Below are 25,940 nucleotides of genomic sequence, written 5' to 3'. Positions count from 1 at the left end.
CGCATGGACCGTGTTAGGACTTGTAGAGACGAGTTCTCTAAGCGTGTCAAGGTGATAAAGAGACGTTTTGTAGAGACGTTAGTTGCATGCCTACGCATATTGATACACTTTTATAGATACATTTATATAACGTGTCTATTTGTGTAGTTACATTATATAGCAGCGCTTCATTATGTGCTAAGAAATATAGAGACGTTCTCATAGACACATTTATATTATGTGTGTAATAATGTAGTCACATTGTGTAGTGACGTCGTATTGTGTATTAAGAAGTATAGAGATGTTTGAGTAGATACATTTGTATTATGTGTGTACTAATATAGTCACGTTTTGTAATGACGTCATATTGTGTATTAAGAAGTATAGAGACGTTTGAGTAGATACATTTATATTATGTGTCTAGCAATATAGATACATTGTCTAGTAACATCATTTTGTGTTTCCAAAAAATATACACAAACACATTTATATTTTGTGTCTACTAATATAGAAATGTTATATAGTAATATAGAAACGTTATAAACCATTTAGTCATTAATATGATAATTATTTAATTTTTATGTCAAATATATAGAGATATTGTCTGTATAATTTAATGAGAAATACAAGACCATGCAACACAAAGAAAATAAGCATACACAGCCATATGATATAAATAATTTGCTGCATTACAATGACTACCATCCACATAATTCATGACACAATTTTTGTTTAGATTACAAGCTCTTATGGGAGTAAAATATAAAACATAATGGGATCCCTCTTAGAATGCCAGCCAACAGCCCTCCTTTCTCGTACCACATAAACTGAGAATGCCATAGTTTTAGATGGTCAGAAACTGTCGACTCTAACATTTGGATCAGCTCAAGTACAAAAATGAGATCTGTGTAAACAAAAAAAATCACATCTTGAATCTACTAGTAAAATGGATAGTCATATCCTTGCTCCTTTTGTTGACAAACCGTGGATGCAGATTGGTGGCAGCAGCAGATCTGCAACACAATTCTTTAGCAATATTAGGCTATAAATAATAGTGTCAATCCAAAAGTCTCAATTAATTTCACTGATAGAGAGCAAATCCATATTATGGTTAATATGATACAATCTATTGTGAAATACCAGATAAAGCTTTGCATAGTACAAAATCAAAAAAAGAAGGATATCAAATATAAAATCAAATTTTATGGTGCCCATAGAAAAATTCAAATAGGTCATACCTCATTGAATTGGCATGTAATTAATCTCGGCATATTAGTCCAAAGTGATATGACTAGATAATCTGCAACAATACTAATTGTCCAGGCGCCAGGGAATTGATAAGATGCAATCTGATCAAGAAAGAAACCATCCAGAAATTTTTATCTAGAACACAGGAATGGTTGCCCATAGAAAATTAATAAATGTGAGATAATAAATAGCTACTACCTGTGTGTTGATCTAGCTTTATGGATCCTGGATATGGTCATTTGATTGATCCACCTGAACAAAAAAGAAACTAAAATATTACTAATCAAGAACTCCACTGGTAGGTGCCAAAAAAAAATCCCACGCAGGTGGGACGCGTGCGAGAATCTAACCTGATCTAAATCAGAAAATGTTAAATATACTATGCTTGGACTTGCAGAGTTGGATTATATCTCAACCTTAGCACATTGAAGTCATACTGCAATTTGCAAACATGTTTACCAGCCCAATACACTTCAAAGATTAGTGAAGAAAAAAAAATTAGTCCCTAGTATTTTATCCAACAGATGCTGAGGAAGTAGTGTTCTACCAGATGCAACAGATTCTTGCAGAGTTTCTCCAAAAAAAATTATGTTTAAAAGAACACACCATTCCAAATATCCAAGATTATGATTGTTGATCTGCAAGATTGATACTGTGTTAGTTTCATATGATACATGATAACTGAAATAGGAGCTCTCGCAGAATAATAAATCATATATCTTGGAAAAAATTAAGGTAACCAGACCTTGCCAAGAACACAATATTGTGATTACTTTCTTAACCCTTTGACTTAGGCAAATCTGCACACAAGGAAATAAATTCAGAAGATATACACAGGAAGTTCAGAGTATTCACTAGAAAAAAACCAGTTCAATCAAGAAACATACAAAAGAATTGGGGACGTTAGGGATTGGTAATTCGGTGCATTTGATTGAACCTCTGCATGGCCACCATATCACAATCTATGGTCTATTAAAAAAATAAAAAAAACAGATCAAGAATCTGAGAGGGATAAGGAAATTTTGACGAAAAGAATGAAAGGATCAAAGAGAATTTAGGGTTTCGAGATATGACAGACAGGTAAAATACAAATCGCCTGCTAAGACTGTATGAAGAAATGAGATAATACCTCATGATTGGCACCGTCGACTAGAACAGAATGGCTGCACTGATCTAAGGAGATGACGAGGATTCCCTTCAGGTCCTAGTGGCACCGACTCGATGGATCTCTAATATGAAGAAATTCCTGCACGGTAAAGAGCAGATGGCTGCATTAATCTGAGGACTGAGGAGATGACGAGATTCCCTTCAAATCCTAGCGGAACCTCCAGCAGGGTAGAGAGCCTGTGGTGAGGGCGGTATTAATTGAACTAACGATTCAGGGGGGATGGCTGCAGTGGGGCGAGGTACGACACCATGTTCGTCGTAGGGAGGGACGATGAGGGAGATGGGAGTTATGGAGCTGTGCAATGGGAGAAAACAGAAAAGGAACCACGATACTCAATAGGGAGAGTTAGACGAGATCCACAATTAGGGGGCAGTTCTCATACTATTTTACACGGTTTCCTCTAGTTTGTCTCTATGAAAGGTGGGGCCACTATTAGACTTCCCAAAAATTAGTGTGGGGGTGTGATGTCACACCCAATTTTAAGGATAAAATTGAATGCACAAAACTCGTGTGTGCCCAGGAATCAATCACACACACAAGCTGACAAATTACAATAGTATCATCACAGTGTCTCATACATCAGAGTTATAATAGAACTTAGTCTCATACATCACAGCGGAATAATAAAAATAGAATGAACTCTCGTGGCCGTCATCACAGGGAAGGTCAACTGGTTGACCACAAGCCTAATAATCCTCCGGGAAATCCTCATACCCGTTGTCATCTGTTACCCATCCGGGATTTTTATCCAAGTAAAGAAAATAAACAAGTGTAAGTACATTCCGTACTTAGCAAGCTAACATGGGGTTATGAAGCTCAAAAAGGATAGACTCTGGTTTACTGCAGTCAGCATTTTTAATAGGTCAAACTTTTATTCTCAAGTATTATCAAGTTATGCTTAAGCTCCCATTTAATTCCCATGAGAACAAATATCGGGGTCAGGTGTACCATATATCATCATTGAACAACTTTAAACGATCATCAACAATTAACCAGTTATTCTGTGAGTTTTCCGGGCCGCTCGTAACCGTGAGCACGGCTGTTATAACAGTTTGTTACCCTCTGCAGAGGTGGTGCACATTCACCGCGAGTCGTGATCCCCATACGCCCGGGTTAATTACTCCCATGTCACTACCAAGGTGAGCGGGCAGGGTACACTATGAAGCCATTTCATAGGTTTCCCTAACAAGTTAGGGCCGCTAGGTTTCCTTGGCAGGCAGATGTAGGGACCCCCCTTTCCTATGGCACAAATCCATCGCGGCTATACTCATAGGAACAGAGGCAGCCCTATACCCAAAGTGGCAAGCCCCATTTGCGCCAAAAAGGTAACCTCTAACCAGCTAGGAAAGGTCCTATTACTGAGCTAAAGTCAGAGCCATATGACTCTCCCGGTTGCACTGTCAGTCCCAGCTTTTGCCGACAGATAAGTCCTTATGGAGGGCCGGGAGCAACATGAACAAAGGTCATTTGCACTTTCGCCCTATGGAACAGTTGTTATAATTCATGTTACTCACTTTGTTCCATAGTATCATTCATCTATATGTATATCAAGTTCAGTTAGAGCACTAGCAATCTACCCATATGCATTTAACCCATAGGAGACAAGGAACAGGATAACAATCACTAGGATATCCTTACGGTTATCAAAATTAGACACATGCAAATGAGTAATTGATTAAAGTGAAATAGGACATCAAGGAAGGCCCATGTTATACTTGCCTTGGTTCACAAACTCGTGCTGGTCCTGCTGGTCGTCGAAGAGTTCTTGGTCTCCAACGTTTTCCTCACCGTCTGAACACGACCAACACGGCAACATACAACATTCCAAAAGCATTCATACAAAGCAAACATTCCTATCATTAGAACAGTACACCAACAGTATTGAAAACAAGATAAAATGTTTGTAAAACTAATCTACGTTTCTCTACGATCACGTCAACGCGAAGTTCACGAAAAACAGAGCTAAAATGCGAAAGTTGTGATTAAAACGGGTTTTCCTATAGCCCTATATTTAATTAATTCTAATCATGAAATTAAAAAGTTCCAAACTTGATTAACAGTAGTTCTAACATGTAGCCTATGAAATTACGAAGCTAACGCGATTTGAATGGATCAATTCGGAGCTAAAACGACAATTTTATAAGCGAAACAGTTCAAATGGCATTTCTGTAAATACTGAAAGCGTACTTTTGACTTAAGCCGATGACTTTACGCTTTCAAAACAAGAATGCGTAATAGGGGGAATGCGCTTTGGACTGCGGGTTCTATTACGCGAAAACAGGAGGGCTCTTTAGCAAAACCACCCGCGAAGGGGTATCGGCCAACGGTGGCCGTTAGATCAAGATCGGACGGCCCGGAACAGATGGGAGGGAGAGAGAAAGGGGCGCCGGCGGCCGGCACAGTGACAGCCACGGCGGCGCAGCCATGGCCAGCGGCAAGGACACGCCGGAGCGCGCGGTTCCGGGGCTAGGGGCCACGGTTCGGAAATCCAGAGGCACCGGGAGAAAGCTGGGGAGAAGGGGAACTCGCGCAGGCCATCACGACGGCCGGAGGAGGAAGCCGAGGCGACGGGCGCCATGGTCGGCGGCCAAAGCTCGCGGACGCTCGCGAATAGGGCCCCAAACGGCCACGAAATACCAAATTGAAAGCACAGAGGGAAGGAGGGGAGTACGGCGAAGCTCACCGCGACTTCAAACGGAGACGAACGCGACTCGGGGACGGCGTTTCGTGCGGAGGCGAGGACGGTGGCCGGCGGAGCTCTTCCGTGCGACGGTCGTGGCCTCCGAGGCGTGAACGCGAGAGAGAAAATGGAGTGGGGAGAGTAGGGGAGTGCGCGGGGGGGGCTCGGCTTCTTTTTATCGAGGCCGAGGAGCAGGGCGACGTGCCCACGTCGCGAGGAGCGGGCACGGGCGGCGGTTGCACAGCGGTAGGAGCGGGCGGTTGCCGAGCCGCGCGGGGTAGGGGACGGCGCCGACAGGTGGGACCCGGGCGTCAGCTGCTGGGCGCGGCAGTTGCCGGGTGCGGCGAGGCTGGGCCGGCACGGTGCGCGCGGCTGGCGCGAGCTGGGCCGAGCGGTTGGGCGGCTGGCGCGAGCTGGGCCGAGCGGGAAAAGGGGAAGGCGAGCTGGGCTGCTGGCTGCGGTGCTGGGCCGCGGGAAGAAAAAAAAAAAAGAGGGGCCAGCGGGCCGAATGTGAGGAAGGGAGGAATGGAAGGAATTTTCCCTTTTTCTTTTTATAAATAAAATTTTCAAACTCATTTTCAAAAGGTTTTTAGAATCTTTTAGGATTTGAATAAAACACCCATCACAGAATTAAATACGCAATAGCATGAATGCATCACATGTTTCTATTCTTGCATTTTCTTTTAATTTTATAAAAGAAATATTACTTCCTAATTTGAATTGCACATATAATTGCATATTTAAATCAAATTTACTATTTTTAAAAGAATTTCAAATTTTAGGGTGTTACATGTGAAAAATCAGATTACCCGAGAGAGAAGAATGTATACGAAACCAAAAAAGATGGAGGAAAAGAAAGGCGGGAACCAAAAAAGCTCGATCTAACTGAAGCATTTCATCGGTCTTAACAAATTAAATCAAATTAAATTAATACTCCCTATCAAGCGAATCGAGTAAATATCCGAGTGCGAATTTGAACTTTTATATTAACATCTGAAAATTTAAAATATTCATACTCATATTTGAATCCGAATTAAAAAGTGGTATAACTTTTCGAGATCTACGACTTTCATTTTAGTAGTTTCTGCCGAGCTCGTTTACAAAATATGAATTTTAAATTTGAGAAATTCAAACGTAGTTTTCCTTGATAAGATGATCTCAAATCAAAAAGTTATCAACTACAAAGTTTTATAACTTTTTCAGATCTACAACTTTTGTTTTGATTATTTCTCCATCCGAGGTCGTTTGGAAAAATCAAATTTCAAATTTGAGAAATTCAAACATAGTTTTCCTTGACAAAATGATTTTAAATGAAAAAGTTGTCAACTATAAAGTTCTATAACTTTTTCATATCTACAACTTTTATTTTGGTTGTTTCTCCATCCAAGGTCGTTTGAAAAATTTAGATTTCAAATTTGAGAAATTCAAACGTAGTCTTCCTCAACAAAATGATCTCAAATGAAAAAGTTGTCAACTACAAACTTCTATAACTTTTTGAGATCTATAACTTTTATTTTGGTCATCTTTTCATGTGACTTCGTTTGGACAATTCAAAATTTGAATTTCAAAAAAATGACAACTTGAAACAACATTTTCAAAGAGTAAATGATTTCAATTGAAAAAGTCAACAACAACAAAGTTGCAGAACTCATCAAGATTTACAACTTTTATTTTGGTCATTTGTTCAACTAACAAAGTGGTAGTAACATTATTCACAAATTTTACACATATCTCATATGGTTTCATAAGCTATAATAGAGATATGTAAATTTTGTGAACAATGTTACTGTCACTTTGTTGGACGAAAAAATAATCAAAATAAAAGTTGTACATCTTGATAAGTTATATAATTTTTATGTTGACGACTTTTTTAGCTGAAATCATTTACTACTTCAAAATGTTGTTTGAAGTTAACATTTTTTGAAATTCAAATTTTCAATTGATAAAACAAAGTCATATAAAAAGATGACCAAAATAATAGTTGTAAGAACAAAATAAATTGATAGAGCATGATTTTAGAAAATTTTAGGAAAAAAATCATCAGATTTGAAGTTAGTATAAGGGAGAAAGACTAGTTACAAGTTTTAGCTAGATATTAAAAAGAGATATCAGAGTTCTTCAACAATTTAAAAATTAAATTTTCAACATTTTAAAGCAGAAAATGATTTCGAATGAAAAAGTTGTAAACAACAAAGTTCTATAACTTTTCGAGATCTACAACTTTTATTTTGACCATTTCTCCATCCGAGGTCATTTGAAAAAATTTGAATTTTAGTACTTAATTTTTACTATTCGGCGTCTACAAATCGGATTTGTAGGGGCAACTAGATATAGAGCCGCCCCTACAAATCGGGTCATTTGTAGAGGCGGCTGATAACACTAGTAGCCCCTACAAATGAATTTGCAGGAGCGGCTCGTTTGGGCACCATGTATAGTGGCGGCTTAATATAGAGCCGCCCCTAAAAATAGGGGGGCGTTGTTACAAATCTTTTCTGTAGTAGTAAAGATTAGTTTATTTTTAGTGATGATTTTTAGAGATTTTTTGTTAGTGAATTATAAAATATAAATTTATTATGTATATTATAGATCAAATAGGGTTGCATGGCCTATGTGGCAAGACTAGTTTATTTTTAGTGATGGGCGTGTCGGGATGATGGGCTCCAGCTTTTCCAAACGACGACCACGCTGTTGACATTCAAGAGTGTCCCAATAATGTTTATGGTCATCTCCAACAAGTTCTAAACATCGGAGACGTGTTTGAAATTAATTAGCGCGACAAATAGCAAAAGAAACACGCGAAGAAGGCGAGCCACGCGAGCCCTAGGTCGACTTAGCCGACTCCCCAAGCCAGCTAAGCTGACTTTTTAACTTCCACAAATGCAAGAATGGACTTTACTATTGCGTTCCTCTCATTGAGCTGATTGAAAAACATATATGGATCGTCTCATTTGAAGTCCAGATAAATTAATTATGAATTTGGAAGCTTTTTTCCTGAAAATTCCAGTGCCATGTCGGCTTAGCCGACTCCCCCTATTTTGAGCCCAGAAACAGCGCGTCGGGCCCTATAAACTGTCTAGGCCGATTCCCAAGTCGGCTAAGCTGACTTCTCTGCTATTTCCGAGCCGGTTTGGTTTTCAAATCGGTTTTTAACCGGTCTCTAGATCGGTTTAGTCGATCCCAAGAGTCTCTTGCTACGTGTTGAAGGTTGATTGCGACCTCGGGCATGCTAGCTCTTGTTGGTGTTTGATTTGGATCTCAATCCAACGGCAACACACGCCCTAGCTTTGTAACTTTTTTTGGTCAGTTTTTCATCTTTTTTCAGTTGTATTAACAGCTATTTATTATACAAATAATTTACTATCAAAAGAGTAACACAAATGTTAACATAATGTAGTGGTAAGTCTACTCCTTTGAGATGGGAAGGTTTTAGGTTCAAGACCCACCTTTGCAACTTTTTATCCTATTTTTACCTTTTTTGACATGTGGTTCCTATGGTCCCATGATATGTACTTGGCAATGATTTTCTTGAATGACTATATATCAAATACATGTTGTCATACAAATTTTCATAATTTTCTAACCAAATATAAATATTATTATGATTATTCGATGATAATTCCACAAAATAATTATAATCATATCTAAAGGGGATCAAGAAATTGTACAAACCAACATGAAAACATATTTTGGGCCCATAAGCTTTCCATCAGAATTTCAATTCATTTTAATAAAGTGGGGTTATATATTGTTCACAGATAGATAGATATATCTCTTCATAAATAAAAGAATTAACCCCATCCTGCAAAGCTAAATGATTGGTGCAATGGTAAGGCACGCTGGTCTCAATCCCTTACTGCTTGGTTTGAGTCTAGATTTGCCATTTTTTCCATTTCATTATTGTTAAGTGTGTGCCCAGATCTGGCACTTTTTTCTTTTTATATAATAATTATCAAGTGAGTGGCCATATTTTTTCCTTTTCCAAGTGTGTGACCACATTTTTTCCTATTTATTATTATTATTAAGTGTGTGCTCTATTAGACATGTATGACAAACACTAGCGATTTCTTTGTACTAGTATTTTTAATTAAAAGAAACCGAAACACAATTAATGTTGATATTGTTTTATCCTCTAATAATATATGCCACGTCAGCTGTAGTGGAAGATATGCCACATTAACTCTGATGAATAATATGCCACGTCAGCTTATAGCCCCCCTCGGTAGGTTACACGTTTTCAATTTTCCACCAAAAAACATCTCTACGTGTTAAGGACAAATTTTTAATACACATAAAACCGTCTCTATCAGCTAGTAATGGTTACAAGCGTATCTAATTTCATGTCAACTAGAGATATTTCGGTATCGCATAAAAAAACATCTCTACATGCCTAAGGACATTTATTTGATACGCTTTATGACATGTCTTCATGCTACTCACAGTTGAAAGCATGTCTAACTATGTGTCATTTTTATACGTTTTTAGTTGCATGTCAAAAAGCATCTTTAGGTGCCTATTGACGATTTTGAGATGCGCTTTACAATGTTTGTAGAGGTTAGTGACGGTTGAAAGCGTGTCTAATTTTGTGTCATTTTAATACGATTTCAATAGCGTGTTAAAAAATGTGTTTAGATATCTCTTAACGTTGAAAGCGTGTTAAATATCGTGACACTTTGATGCGTTCTTGAAATTGTGTCAAATAACGTCTTTACGTGCCAACGTAGAGACGCTTTTGATGTGCGTTACAAATAAAGCGTAGCTACAGGTGGGTTTTCTAGTAGTGAGAGAGCACCACCACCTAGGGCATTCTCTCATACATACGTACCAGTACACATCACATCACCTCCTCTGATCCCCACTCACCAGCCGATCCCTACTCACTAGCGGCGCGTAGAGCGAGCAATGGGGCACTAGTCATCCGACAAGTATTCCACCGACTATGAAGACAAGGATGGCAAGGAGGTGAATCAACCAACGCCGAGCCCCGAGCGCGAGGAGGAGCCCACCGATGAGGAGGAGGAGGAGGCGTCACAGGCAGCAGAGGAGGAGGAGGAGGCACCGGAGGAGAGCAACAAGAAGCGTAGACTCAACCCTCCATCCCCCAACACGATTGTGGAGGACGAGGATGACTCCACATCGGAGTAGGACGATGATGAGGGTGGCAACAATGGTGACAATAGGGGCAGTGGCGTTGATCAGTAGGTTTAGTTAATTAGTACAATAGTAGTAGGTCTAGTACTAACTAGTAGTAATACAATGGCGGGTGCATTGTAGTGCACTTTTGGTCTATTTTGAATGGCCTCATGTACCCAGATAAATATTAGGAATTAGGAATCAATATAATGGTGGTTTTAACTATTTTTGAGTGCTTTTCATGTATTTTGGAATGTGCTTTTGATGAGGGCGCATAGGTAATGGCTTTCTTTAAACAGTGAAGAGCATTGCGATGTAATGAACAAACTGATATAAACACTGAACAAACACTAAATAAACAAGCGCACTGCCAATTACAGATTGAGATACATCAGCATTATTGACATCAAGATACATACCACAATTAACTAAGCTCAAACCATCGCCTAACTCATCTTGTTGCCCTTCACTTCTGCACCATTTTTTTGCATGTCTAGCCTATGGCAAAATGAGGGGGTGGACTGTCCTTTGGTTCTTGATTTTGCATGTCCAAGATAAAAGACCTGGCCGGACACCTAATATATGGTCTAGCTTCATCTAATACAACATGGCTGAACTGTGCTTTGGTGGCATAAAAGATTATGCACCTGTTCCTGGGTTGGTTTTGCAGAGCTAGGCATGGCTACATGCAGAATAAGAGGAGAGCAGTGCTACTAGAAAGGTAAACCTGTCTAGGTTGAAACCAGCAAACCTCTCTGCAATGTCAAACCGGAGGATCACTTCACCCGCTCCCGCTGTGGGGCGCCGGGAGCCAATCCGGCGAAGGCGAGCTGGCCCACGATGGGGCCACCAATGTAGAGCCCTTAGACATGTCCTTGGTGGATAGTGAGCGGGACTGCGACATTACAGGAGACTCACTCTTGCCTTGGGCACTAGGAGCAGATCCGACGACGATGAGCTCGACCATGACGGTGCCACCGATGACGGCGAGGTGGATCGCATCAGGAGCGGTGGTGGCGAGTGAACCACTAGTGCTGGTGGCATCAACATCATCATTGTGGGTGATGGGGAGACCAATGCCAACCTAGGGGATGGCATGCGGGACCGCGACGGTGCCTGCGACAATGGTGAGGTGGACCACACTAGGAGCGGCGGTGGCGAGCGAACCACCGGTGGCGGTGGCATCAACGTCATCGTTGTAGGTGACTAGGAGACAAATGGCAGCCTAGGAGATGGTGTGCGGGAGCATGATGGGTACCAGCAGTCAAGAAGGGTATGAACAGGTATCAGAGTGGGGTGCACCAGCGCATTGGAGGAAGCGTTGACCGGAGCCCAGCCATGGTTCCTCGAGGAGGACCTAGAGCGATTCATGGGAATGGCCTTCGTGGGAACCGATGGAGAGGCAGAGGTGGGGACTTTGCGATGCAATGTGAGTCTAGGGCTTTTGGCAATGCAAGGGACGCCAGGGCTAGAATAGGCTTCTAACATGATCGCATGACGTTCATCACTACTAGTACTATTCGAGTAGTGAATATTTTAGATGGTCAGACCTTCTGCCATCCAATGAAGTATACAGTGCAGTCCATTCTAAGTAGTTGTAGGTTCACAACAGTCGAGGGGCAGCAGCTAGCTTGAGATGGCTACATGTCTTCATAGGTTCTGATCGTCTACACACCCTTGGCTATGTTTGAAGCTACCGCTTTAGGAATCCAATACCGTACTACTTCATCCATGCAGCCACAGACGGTGCAACTCCTATTTGTAGCACAACCGATCAGGCAAAAGTTCTACTCATAGCTGAGTACAAGAGTTACATGTCTGACGCATTCAAATTTACACTGCTCGGACTATCAGGCGAACATACGGTTTACAAGAAATAGGTAAACGTCATTTAGTCTAATATCATAGAGGGACGTGGTCGGGGGAAAAGTTATGAGCGAGAAGGTTGAGAAAATGCAAATGGGTGAGGGAAGGGGAGAGCTAGAAGGTAGGTGATTGATGCAATGCTATCAGATAAGGGAAGGGGACGAGAGTGAAGCGAATCCGACAGGAAAGCTGGACATAAGAAGTGAATCGAGAGAAAGAGCTTTTGACCACCATGACACGCTTGACACCCGAATGCCTGCTGCAGTTGTGATAGGTGTTTTCTATACTTATTTCACTCCAATCCAAGCAGTCATAGCCTTCGAGGGGTAGACTAATTGCTACTCGATACGACACTTTATTTTGTCCTACGAGATCAAATATTCAGCGGGCGGACTTTCTTGCATTCACAGTAAAAGTCAATAGCTATGGCTCCTCTGTTCCGTATTAGATCGAGGCAAGACTTGTTCAGACGAACTCCCCACTCCATGGTTATTTCAAGGTCAACAAATTTTATCAAAGACATGAGTTGGTCTCAACAAAGATCAAAGGCACTCAGGAATGTTTAGCATATTATAGATCAGATCAAAGACAACAAGAAAGAAATCTGTAGCGAAAAGCAATCAACAGGGGCTACAAACCAGCTACAAAATGACCAAAGGACCTAAGCTGCACCATGCTCAACATAGTTTAACCCACCTAATATAAAGTTCAACAAAAGTTAACACCAACACGCAAATAAGAGTTCACATATTTGTAAGGGCGTCCCACAAATCAAACCTATCCATGACTACTAATACTATTGATACATCCCACAGATAGGATCGAGGCTGGCATGCAGGATCAGCTCCATGTCCACCTTCGCTAAGACTAAGCCTGGACATTCGGTTCTCGGTTTGGTTTTGGTTCGGTTCCTTGGTTTTTGAAGAAATTCGATTCTTACAAAATAGGAACCGACCGGTTCTAAAAAATTCTCGAAACTGACCATTTCGGTTTTCGGTTATTTCGGTTCAGTTCCCGTTCTAACCAAACTAACCAAACTTTTTCAAAAGACCTCAAGGCAACAATAAATATACGTGTTGTAAGGCAAATTTATGCAACACTAGCAATATAGTAACACAAATATATAAGAAAACAATAATAACAATTTATAAGAAAACAATAGCAATATAGTAACACAAATATATAGCAACTCAAATATAACACAACACACATAAACCAAACATAATCTTACAAAATATAAGTAAGTAAAGTATAATTCATGTAATTTGGCTCTTTCGGTTAATTTGGTTACCCGAGAGTAGGAACCAAATTTTCTTCGGTTATTTTGGTTCCTCAATATCAGGAACCGAATAAGGAACTAAATTTTTTGGTTTCGGTTTTGGTTATTTTGGTCCAGTTTTTGGTTGTCAGTTAAATTTGCCTAGGGCTAGCTAAGACGGCGTTGGCGGTCGGCTCAAACTCTCAACCAGATCGGTGATGTCATCGTCCTTTGATCCCTGCGAAAAACCCTGCTCTGCCACCCGGACGTTCACCGCTGCGCCAGTTTGAAGGTGGGCAGCAGCCAGTGCCGTGGCAACCCCCTAACAAATGGCTTCGGTCACCATGGCTCGAAGGTGGACCGGCAGAGCTCGGAGGTGCTCCTCTATGGTGACCGGATTGTCCGCTGTTTCCACCGGGAAGGCCGCATCATAGGCGGCTTGCATGCACAGCTGTAGGGTCTGGACCCACATCGTTAGTTCCATAAGAAGGTTCATCATGTTATGGGCCTACTCCTTGACCATCACCCAGTTGGCTCACGCTAGGGAGGCCTCATTCTTAGAAACTTGAAGTGCGTCACATGCGGCATCCAGCTCACCGCGCAGCATCTCGGCGTTCAGCCTGGATGATGACAATAATGCTTTGACCTTGTGGTAATCCTTCAATAATTGATAGTAGTCTGTGTCATCTGAGTATTCATGCTCTTTTGACGATTTGCCCACTTTAGAACCAGAGGGTTGTGCGGGGACACAAGGGCTCGATGGTGGCGAGCGGTGATGGGATGACTCTCTAGCAACACTAGGGGAAAGCCCCACGACCAGGGATGGCGCCGTCATGGAGAAAGTGCTACACAATGCAACCCTAGTTCAAGCCTATATAGGATAAGGGGGAGAGCGATTGGATTGAGAATGCAAACGGCTTATACCGAACTGACCGGTGCAGCATGGCATGGAATCGTGGGTGGCTGCCCCCATCAGTGGATGCCTCGCAGGGACGCTTTCTGAGCATGACCATGGATGAAGAACCAAGCTCTAGGGCCAATGAGGCTCGGGACGCCGTCACACCCACGTTCACCTGTTGAGAAAGTAGGCATATTCCAAATACTAGTTAAATTAAATAGCATGAACACATACTAGCTAGTGTGAGCATTGCTCGCATATTCTAGTTAAATGAAGATAAACAACATGAACAGTGGTATGGTGATGATCCCCCTTTGAAGAGGGAACTGGTGGTGGGTTAGAGACCATGCCAAAGAGAGATCCATCTATCGAAGGATGATAGCTAGCGTGGAAGGCATCTGGGGCCTCCCCATCACCACAATCCTACGTGGACACTCCAATAGCAGTCATCATCAGATCGTCTACCTCCTCCAAGCGGATGGGGACGCTCGACTCAATTATAGGGTCCATCGCGCCATGGAACTCCCACTGGGGGTGACCCCTCATCTTCAAGGGGAGGACCCCAATGGCTAAAGAAGGTACAGATCACCCTTGGCGCCGTTAGTCCCTGGTCCTTCAGATCCTCGATCGCATCCAACAATAAGCGCAAATGCTACGGTTTCGATCGGGTTGGCGGCCTGGACCATGATTTCGACGTGTCAGGACGTAGCCGACCGTGAGAAAAAGTTGGCAATGGTGACCACTCATTGTTGGGGATGTAGAGCCACCTATGCTCCTAATCTAGGTCTGCGGCATAGTGGTGCTCAAGGCTTAGGTAGCGCTCCTCCAATTTAGGACGAAATTCGATCGAGGCACCCCCCATTGGATAATGATAGTGCCAAGAGGTCACTGACGGAACCACCCAAAAAAGAAACCGCCATAGATCATAATGGGCAGGTATTCCTAGGAAGCCCTTGCATAGCATGATGAAGACCGAGAGGTGGAGGATCCCCTCTAGGGTTAAGTCGTGGAGCAGGAGCCCGTAGTAGTAGCACAACCACCTTAGTAAGGGGTGCACCGGCAGCCCAAACCCAAGAAGGTGGAAAGGGGTGAAAGAGACCTCATTTTGCTTCGACCTTGGCTCCACTTCGCTTCTTGTTGGGACTCTCCACCCGAGCTCCTCGACGGCCTCTGGGATCACCCCCCTCTCTCGCAACTGGTCAAACTCAGCCCAGTCGATAGACGACCTCGTCCACTCCGCCATGGTCCTAGCAGGAGGCATCGGTGGCATAGTAGGGTAGAAGGCAAAAGCTTTGGGATGGAATTAGGAGCTCTGGAGAGATAAGGCAGCAGGGATAACCTTCCCTCTCATGCCCTTGTCTCTGCTGCTATAGTTTGGGGGCCGTTGACCACCCCACGACCGAGATGTTTGCGTGGGTGGGTGGCAGGGCTTCACCCTATCCCATCAATGCGATGGGCCAAGAGGCGACGTCCCTTGCTGTAATAGGTTGCTGACACCACCCATGCATGTGCGCCTGCGCGGGAATGCAGGAGGATGTCGTCCGGGTAGTCAAGATTTCAGACGGCCAGACCTTGTGTGATCCTATGAAGTATAGACAGTGCGGTCTAATCTAAGCAGTCACGACAGTCGAGGGGTAGATTGAGGACTTGGTTCAATTTCTCTTGGTTTGTAGAGGCATGCATCTCAGATTATAAAAACCAAATTTTGAATAAAATTATCTTTGATGCATGGTTTTTGCAAGTTTCAACAAATCTTATCAAATACAGGAAAATAAGATGAGTTGGGTTCAACACAGATCAAAGCCACTCACGACTACTACTACTACTGATACAAATGTTGTGATCGAGTGCACTCCGTTGGCAATAGTTTTACTCATAACTCTGTACTGTATAGTGTCCGATAAGATCAAATGTGCCACATCCAGACTTTCTTGCGAGTGCAGTAAAATATGAACAGCTATCTGGCTGCTCCGTTTCAGCAGCTCGTTTCTCGACGCATATTTCTCAGAAGGCATGCTCCTTAGAGATCGTGGAGATGTGGCCTCACCTTACCTCCTGCTATCGCCCAACATCTGCTAGAATTAGGGTCCATCTGCCGTGCACATCCCCTGCTATAAAACTAGAGGAAAAATAGGGGAGTTAGTATAGTTGCCTTGTAACCTTATGAACTCACCTTTCCTACTCGCCGCCTCGTCCCTAGGACCTCGTTCTTCAAGCTTGAACCATGTCAACAAAGAAGCATCCAAGGGAGGAGATGATGGTGTGGGACCAGGACGTGATTAGGTAGGCTCTCCACATGGAGAACCGAAAGGCGCAGCGGCTGCACTCGTGCCTCTCCACTGTGAAGACGACACTCACCGCAGCCGATAGGGAGACGGCCGCAACTGAAGCTGCAGCGGGTTAAGCGCAAGCGCAGCTCGCTGGTAAGGCATTGTATTACTGTATCTTCTTGTTTTGTGTGACACCACACCTTATTAATTGGTACAGTTTTCTCGTTCTTGCTCTTTCAGCCATCATGGAGCAGCTGAACGCCGCGTCTGTGCTGCCGGTGGGGCTGAACTTCCTTGAGCGCGTCTGTGCTCTGCCGGCGCGGATCCAAGAGGTAGTGATTCATGGCCTTTGCCATGGGGCTGCGTTAGCCCTGGCTACCGCCCACCTCCATTCAGATGGGGACTTGCGTGCGGTGGAGCCGGGGTTCCCACCGGAGCTGGCGGTCCAAAGGGCTTCATAGGATTTTTTTCCTATAGGATTTGGATCCTTCAAAATTCCTGTTTCTCCTCCATTTCAAAGGAGCCATAAGTTTTTGAGTTTCTTTTGTCCATTTCTCGGGATTCCATTTTTGTAGTGTTGGTGGGCCCTAAACAGACGGGGAGATCTGCCCGCGCGAAAATTTGATTTTTGGCAAAAATTTCGCACCGCGCCGAGCAGTGCCGCCAACACGCACCGAAAAATAGATGTCTCTCTTTTGCCCTTCGCGTGGAAATTAGGTTTACCATGCCATCATTTTTAGATAAGGGCATTTGTGGTACTGTGATGGCCACATAAAAGCGCAAGGAGTCACCATCTCCGCCTCCGCCTCCATCTCCATCCTCCAGCCACCACCATCTCTCCTCCTGCTCCAAATCCTAGCCCCATGGCCTTCCTCTCCACTCTCCAGCCACCCCCTCTGCCACCCTTGTCTAGACCCTAGGCACCATTGGCACAGCAGCTCGACTCATCAATCTCCACTCTCTAGCCACACCCTCTCTCATAGCTTTTTGAACCCTAGCTGGAGCTAGATCCCCTTCGATTCATCGATAGTAGGTCAGCTGACGGCGGAAGGACCACCTCAACGATGGTATAGGCCAGATCTGGATCCCCTACTTCAGCACCTGTCATGCCTAATCGGATCTGAACCCTAGCCGAAGGCAGATCTAGTACCCCTTCATCAACGCTGGCCGCACTAGTTCCACGACCACGATGACAAGACGGTTGTGCCAACGACGAAGCGTAGCCAGGGTATGCGGAGGAAAAGGTACCCAAATTCCTTTTATGATGTGTGATGTATTGTAGTGGTTCAACCTAGGATATGTAGATAGCGATGGGGTTGCATATTTCCCTTAGTTGAGTGTAGCTGACATGTGCTTTATTGGATTAATGACTTCCATATAAGCTGTAGTTACTAGTTAGGCGCTTATTTGCATACTCTTGCTCTCTTTTATGTTGACATTCGCTAGAAACTTTAGTTAATAAATACCTTTGTAATCTAGATAAATAGCCACTAACTACTTTTGAACGAGAGCGGGTGGCACAAGTCACAAAGAATCATAGGAATATAAAAGAATCAGGGGTGGTTGTTGAGGGATTTGGTGATACAGATGAAACATATTCAGATTTACAAGATGAGCCAGTGGCCCTTGTAGTTAAGGTGCTTGTTCTACCTTGTATTGAGTTTGGGCAGGAGGGGCCGGGGGTGGGGTGCAGATAGCAATGCAATGCTTTGTTGTCTAGATAGCAATGCAATTTATATATGCTTCCTGCTTAAATTTGTTTCTCCAATTTCAGCGTCCGGTTCGAAGAAGCCACAGAGGAGGCTCCGCCAGCAGGACAAAAGGTAGCACTGATATCAGTCCTAGAGGAAGGCAGTCCAAGAGAGTGAAGTCAACATGACCTAGAGAGTTGACTCATGGATATGAGAAGAACAAGCAAAACCATACAAAAGTGAAGTGCCACCAGGCTACAGGATCTCACTCATATGTTGTACAACTGCAATCATTTGTAAGTGATGATTGTGTTTTATTGTTACTCTAGCCTTTGTATAAACAGAAACTCATGTGCACTGTTAATAGAAGCAATAGTGGTAGGAACCTAATGCCCCCTTTGGAATGTAGGATCAGAAAAACATAGGAACAGGAAAAATACAGGAATAAGATTGGAATACATGTGAAAAACAGAGGAATGAAAAACAAAGGATTTTTGTTAGAAGGGGTGTTTGGTTTTGTACAGGAAAAACATAGGAAACCAATACAATGAGGTTTCACTGGATGTTTTTTTCTTTCTTTTTCCTATGAAAGTTGAAGGATAGGAAACGTTCCTATGGTTTTCCTTTCCCCATTTCTTCCTGTGAACCCAAGGCCTCAATGGTGCTGATTTCATAGGATTACTGATTCCTACATTTTTTTCTTTGGAAATCCTATGAACCAAACGGGCCCTAAATTTGGCATCATCATTTAATTTTGAAGTTGCAATACCTGTGCATTGTGCTTATGTAATCCATATCTGTAACCTATTGTTTACTGGTTGAATTTCATAGTATGTAATCCATATTAGTACCTATGCGTTGTGCTTATGTAGAGGGTGTTTGGTTGAGGGACACCGGCCGCCACGCCATAAACTGTGGCTCGCCATAGGAACAAGAGCAGTTGTTTGGTTGCTGACTTAAATGAGGCTGCCACAGCTTTACTCGGTAGAGAATGAGCCACAAGAGTGTGGTGGATGAAAACCCCGCCATCGCCATAACTCGCCACAACATGACTATGTGTGGCCAAGATCCAAACAACCTCATAATCCATATCAATATGAAACCTGTGTTACTTGTTATGAACTAATCTCTTAGGTTTTCAATTAAAGTCCTCTTCCACTATTTGTAACCTAATGTTTACTACTTGAATTTCACAGTAAGCCATGGAAACTATGCGAGTAGAACCTGTTGCTAATGGACACAAACCAATGACAAGTGTTGATGTTGTTCCTAGGGTCCTTTGCCTCTCCCATGGCTAGGTCCACTCCCAGATCAGCGGCAACAACCTTTTTTTTGAAGAATACTGGTATACCGACAAGCTCCGCCAAAACAGAGACATCGACAGAAAGAATGCTTCGGGAATAACTTATTGCTGAACAGGAAAGTTCCGCTAACCTTGTCGAACATGTGGATGAATTGAAGAGGAAGACAGAAAATACTACAAGGGAGTTTGAGGAGTTCAAGATACAGCAACAAGAGGAGTACAATAAGCTACGTGAGGATATCATACGCTTCAACTCTTCTTCTGGTAACTCTCAGTCGTTAACTCTATTGGATTGATGTAGAGAACATTTGTGGTTTGATGTGGTGAAACTATCAGTGGGTTGCTGCTGATGTGTAAACAGTAATTTGTTGTAATTGATTGTCAAGCTGAATAATTATGTAGACATCACCGAATAATTATATAGTCAATCTGTGCAACAGTGACGATCTTGAATTACTTTTATGATGAATTGATTGTTGGGCACGTGGTAGAACTTGGGCAGGCCATGTGATCAAATAAAAATATGACACGTGGATGAACCAGTGCATGACACGTGAATAGCTATGGCACAACATGTGGGCTAATAAAAATCCAACACGTGGAAGGAAGCCGTCAAGCCACGTGGCCGAATAAAAAAACATGGGCGGATAGCACCATGACACGTGCTCGAATACGAAATGGCCACGTGGACCAATAAAAATACGACACATGGTCCAATGAAGAAATGACATGTGACCCAACCGCAACACGACACGTGTGCCAATAGAAATAGACATGTGGAACAACAGGGGCCCAACACATGGTCCATTAAGAACCTAAAACGTGCAAGAACCAAAGACGGCCACGTTGTCCAATAACAAGGTGACGCGTATCCGAATCATCTTCAATGCTACCGGCTATAACAGGTACACGTGGAAAGCATCTCCAACGGAAGCAACCGCCAGTGTGGCTGCCCCCCTGCCACGCATGCCAAAGCAGTTCTATGATGATAAGTTTTCATCATAGATCTATCCAATTCTATGACAGTTTTCTAGAATCGTCATATAACTGCAAGAATGACGCGACTTCTATGACGAACCGTTTTTCGTCATAAATTCATCATAAAACTAAAATTATGACGAATTTGGCTCCTTCAGTGACAAAAACTGATCGTCATAGAAGTGGATATTCCTAGTAGTGAATGCATGAGGATTTATCCAGAAAACAGCTTCCAGGATTACTGTCATACACTCCAAATAGGCAAACTGACATTAACAAGTGATTCAACTCGTGAAACCTATGAAAGTCGACTCAAGACGGAGCCCAGGACCCACCATCCGAAGGGAGAGGCCCACCTGTCACAGTAGTAGGCCGGCCAGCCCAGTGGTGAGGCCGGCTGGCCGATTACGGAGGCCCCTCACCCTCCGTCGCCTCGTACGTCTTCCTAAGATCTGGACCCTTGATTTTAAGGTGGTTTTAAGTCGATTCATTCAACGGTGATCGAGGGAGTTGACGCGGATCGATGATGTGGCGATTCCTTGCCCCCTACTCCACCTCGGCCTATATATAGCAGCCCCTACCTCCCTCCCTGGAGGCATCCTTGAAACCTTAATTCATATCTTCCTCGTCAAGATCAGAGCCAGCTCTCAAGATGTAGAAGTAGAATAGCTCTAGTTGAGAGTTAGGGAGAGTTGAGCCATGCTCAGGTTCTGGAGAAATCTTTGGAGGTCAGGTATATCTTTGTATCTCACCTTTGTAAGACTTATGCTTTAATATATTTATCTTCTCTATCTACTTTTATGCCTTTCATGTGTATGGTTAGTATAGTTATCATACCTTAGCATGGGATCTCCGCTCGCATCGAGTGCTTTAGTTATCATATGTGACTAGAGTAGTAATTCGTAGTAAAGACATGGTGTCTAGACTATAGGTTATCTGAGATTGCGCTCAATCCTACGATTAGTTGTGGTAGCCCCAGGGGTGACAGCTCTGTCAGGCTGTTGTAATCGACCACGTTAGGATTGATGTTCGTAGAGCTTGAGGCAGCCTTCCCCCAACTACGCTTTTCTCACCCCCCTTGAGAGTTGGAAATGTATTGTTGCTCCAAAGTGTTATTGTGTGTGATCGCTATATCAATCCATAAATTAGTTATACCCTATAGAACCAAAGTAATAGAGAAGTATTTAGGAACCTTGAACTCACCCGTTGTCCTCTCAACTTAGCTAGACTGCTCATTTATTTTACCATGGAATTATCTTATGTGTGTGTTATTCATAACTCTTATCATTATCATCACTCACTCTCACTTTAGTTTAGTTGATATACTAGTTAGTAGATACATAGTGGTTAACTGTCGACTTCTTTAACCATTGTTTCCCTGTGGATAAATACGATACTCTGGAATACTCCCGAGTGAAAGCTACAACGATATCCATGTGCTTGCGGATTTATCTGTGTGCGTTTAAAATATACCAACGGTGGTCAAAGATTTCTTATTTTGGAAGTGTATGGCAAAACAAACTTGAACAACAGTTGAATGAACAAATATTAGCTTCTCCCTATTTTTTATTAAAAAAATGAGTTCCCATTTTTTAAGCCAAGCTTATCGATTGAGTTACGTTACTAAATTAAATAGTTAGTCAACAAAAACAATTAGAATGATTATTCAGGTTTTGAGGCACTTAAGTACCGTTTATGCATGAAACATGAGCAAAAAAAAAACTTGCCAAGCACTGTTGCGACGCGCCACAAGATTTTTGTCCACTGTCTGGTTGGAAACACAAGTTAGGCAGCCACGGGTGATGGACAGCTTTTGCTCTTAGTGAAATCGCCACAGAGTGTGGCGGGAAATTTCTACGCCACCGTTGTGGCTCGCCATAGACTGCCGCAGATGCGGCATGGCTACCCACGGCCAGCATCCAAACATCTCCATGAGCCAAATGGGCAAATGGTGTAGTTCTTGTTTGGTGGACAAGTACATGTATGGAAAATACTCCCTATACAAGGTGTAGTAACGAGATTCTTCTGCCGCTGTCACGTAACAGTGACGCCTGCTTGATGAGACAACAACAGCGGCAGAGGTTGCTTTCAGGCCCTTTGAATTTTAGTGCAGGACGTTTCTGGTTGCTCACCTGGCAAATCGACTGCCTATTTGATTTTCTTCTCGCGTGTACGGTGTACTGTACTAGTACTATGTCGTATTTCACGTCTTTTTTTCCCCACGATTTGTTGCGTCGCAGAAGATACTTTTCTTTTTGGACGGCAGAAGAAGTTTCTATTTTAATTTGCATTGTTGTTAGTGGTTTCAATGGCTATTTTGTGATTTTAGCTCAGTACAAACTAAAGGACCAGTGGACCTCGACCATCCCGTAGGTTCTTTTGTTGTCTCCTTTTGGCTTTTGACACCATGGAGCATTGGTGCCATCTGTCATGCACGAAGAGATGCCAGTTCATGAACCGAACCTTAGGAGCAAGGTCACCTCTGCCTTCTAGGTTCTCTCAATGCAAATGGATGATTAGACGCTAGCGGCTTTAGTTAGGCAGGCTCAAAAACAGCATTAGAGAGAAAAAAATCTCCACCCTATTGGTTCTACCGGCACGGATGTACAATTACACCCTCAATATTATCCCTTATTATTATTATTGCCTAAAACTAAAGGAAAAAACCCTAATGCCACCGCGGACTAAATGCCCCCCAATCAACTAGGCGAGTTGATTCCTCTCCTCCATTGATGTTGTGTGTTGTCACATGCTCCTTCTTCGTAGATGATTTTACCGGTCCGTTTGCTCGAAGATTGAAATCATCTCTGGCTCTGTACCTCCATTATAAGATCGGTCCATTCTCTGCCTTGTAAGGATCTTCATGTCCACAGTCGTTTTGTGGTTCATCAATCCCCAACAATTGTGTTATTGTCGTTCTTGTCCCAAGAATTGAGCCATTGGATCCTAAACTCATGCCATCTCTACTCTGGCCAATTGTTTGTAACGAGGGACAAAAGCCCCAATATAGCAATATGGTGGTCGTCTTCTAGTCTCTTTTCGTTTATCCTCGGTAGGTTGACCTCCTATGTGAGTAACCATAGAGTGATTCTCTATAACAAGACTGCATAAGTACTTCCGTCAGGGAGTGTGCCATGACAAAAACCATCTGCAAGCTACTGTGTTGTTTGGGTTTTGTCTTTGACCTCTACCTCCTTGAGCAGTGGCGACAACAATCATTTGCAATGGGAGGGGGAGAAAGAGGGGGTGTTTTTGTTGGTAAACAAGGTTTGTTGAGTCCATTAGCACAGTAGTAGATTTCAAGGATTAATAACCAGCACTAACTAGTGGCAAATATGCAATTATGTTTTAAACAACACATATACAACTGTCTTTATTTTTAACTGCATGTATTGTCTGAAGATTAGGGTTATGTTGAGCCTAATGTTTTGTTATTGAGTTAGTATTTTTTTTGTGACAACATTACGTAACTTTATGCATATCGCCAACGTCTTGGGCTCTTGGCCTTTGGGTAGCATGTTCTGCGATGACGTCTACTTCTTAAATCAAAAGTAGTGGATAATAGCAGTATAGCACTGAGACAAAACGGTAAGCTAGCATGGCTACCCATGATTTCTCCTTGATGTAAACTTGGTTGATGTGCAATCCAAGACGCAGATAGTGGCCACCAAGACTTTCCCTTGGATAAAACCTGAGGATCGCCATCAGAAAGAAGGCCTCCTCTGTCATTCTGTTCACAACAATGCCATCAGCCCATCACCCAAACTACCAACACTAAACATATCACGAATAAACAAATGTTGCCCTCGCTCACACGATTAGAAGAAGCCTCTAAACAACGGCACGCATGCTAATCGTGGCATTAGTTTAAGCCGCACATGAACAAACCAGCGCTTAAGATGCCGACTAAACAAAAAAACCCCTAAAAGTCTCTATGCAGGACACGCACGCAAGAAAGGACACGGTTTTCTGGAAAATCAAACGAAGATACTCTAGGAGATACCTAAAACAAAATTAAAATTGTCGATGGAGACAATAGTGGCCTGACTCGGATAGTCGGATATCCCCACTCCGGGCAGCAGGAAGCTTCTTGCTTGTCGTTCCCTCTGGACTTAGGTAACAATAGAACACTACCAGCGCATTTTTTTACAGATCTTATATTTTCTATGTAAATTTGTATAAAATTCCTGCGTGCCGAAAGGCCATAAGTCGATCAAAACCTGACGCTGTAAACAAGAAGATATCAAGAAGTAGCACTGGTATATACTCGTATAAGCATATAACTTGGCAAGTTCCAGACTTCCAGTATCGTTCTAGTATATGTCCTATTTTTTTTTGTTACTCCCTCCGTTCAACTATCAGCTACGTATTTAGGCAGCCAAGGTTTTCATCCAAGCCGCCGAGTGAATTGACTTGCGTTTGATATGCATCCCTCGTTGTGGGATAAGATGACCCCATTCTTTACTTGGTTGAAAGAGATACATCCATTCCCGTTTTATGTTTGGTTGATGAGATAGGAACAAGTCAAATGGACGGATCTTATCACACCTTTAGCCTACTCGTCCGTGGGACCGTCCTCTATTTTGTAGGTTCTATATGTCAACCATCCTGCAACATTTTTTATATAAAAAAGTACTTGTTACTCAACTAATCAGCATCTTGCCACACTGTCCTCGCTCTGTGTACGTGTTCATTGGCGCCTTGCCACGTGTCGCGCCATCTTTGGCTCCGCGCGGGCACCGAAGCCGCCTTACCTCGCCACGCCAGAGCCGACCCACCTCACTGCGTCGGGACCATCCCATGTCGATGCACCATCCTCACACCTCCGCAGCTCCTGAAATCAGCTGACCATGCCCCCTTGTTGGAGCCACAGCCCAGAGCATCCAACGCTGGAACCGTCACAGCATAAAGGTGTGCCCACGCGCCATATGCCGTGCTTGATCGAAACCAAAGATTTGCCATGCTCTATTGTCACGGCCCGACGTGCCTTACATACTTATAGGTCATGATCCAAAGTGGCACGGAGCATGATAAAATTAGGCCGAGCCAACACGGCACGGTCCAAATCTCACATTTATTCCTTGGTCGATGAAACTCATGGATCATAAAGGCCACGAAAAATCCCGGAACTACACATTGCTAATGAAGGTTAGAGTGAGCTTAGCTTAAAGAAACTTGGATCTCATTAGGTCATGTGGATAAACGAGAGAGAATCAAAGAACACACATACGCACGCTACCAGATTTGGGCAGGGATGAAGCTTCGCCTGTTGAAGTTGGGCCCAATGTCATGCACACGTCCAAAAGAAATAGCCATTGTGAACTCCTGAGTCCTAATGCATCTCTTAGGACAGGATGGTGTGGATTTCGTGTGATAAAATCATGGTTGACTTCACTCCACCCAGATGTCATCTAAATTCTGATCCAACGGTTGATGAGCCTTCTGATCCAATGATTGATGAGCCTTTTTCT

At 43.0% G+C, this 25,940-nt stretch overlaps 1 long non-coding RNA gene across 1 annotated transcript; it reads right to left on the bottom strand.

Moving 5' to 3' along the window:
- Positions 1–733: 733 nt before the first annotated feature.
- Positions 734–2,192, bottom strand: LOC136472791 (uncharacterized). Its single transcript, XR_010762413.1, has 7 exons — positions 2,115–2,192; positions 1,973–2,027; positions 1,775–1,865; positions 1,578–1,663; positions 1,426–1,479; positions 1,218–1,328; positions 734–992 (listed from the first exon to the last, which is right to left on the bottom strand). It is a non-coding gene; the product is annotated as an uncharacterized lncRNA (long non-coding RNA).
- Between the last annotated feature and the right edge of the window lie 23,748 nt (positions 2,193–25,940).

Source organism: Miscanthus floridulus, chromosome 1 (assembly GCF_019320115.1).
Source record: "Miscanthus floridulus cultivar M001 chromosome 1, ASM1932011v1, whole genome shotgun sequence".
In the NCBI taxonomy this organism is placed as follows: domain Eukaryota; kingdom Viridiplantae; phylum Streptophyta; class Magnoliopsida; order Poales; family Poaceae; genus Miscanthus; species Miscanthus floridulus.
Note: the sequence above shows the minus strand (reverse complement) of the source record. Positions and strands in the feature narration are given on the sequence as shown.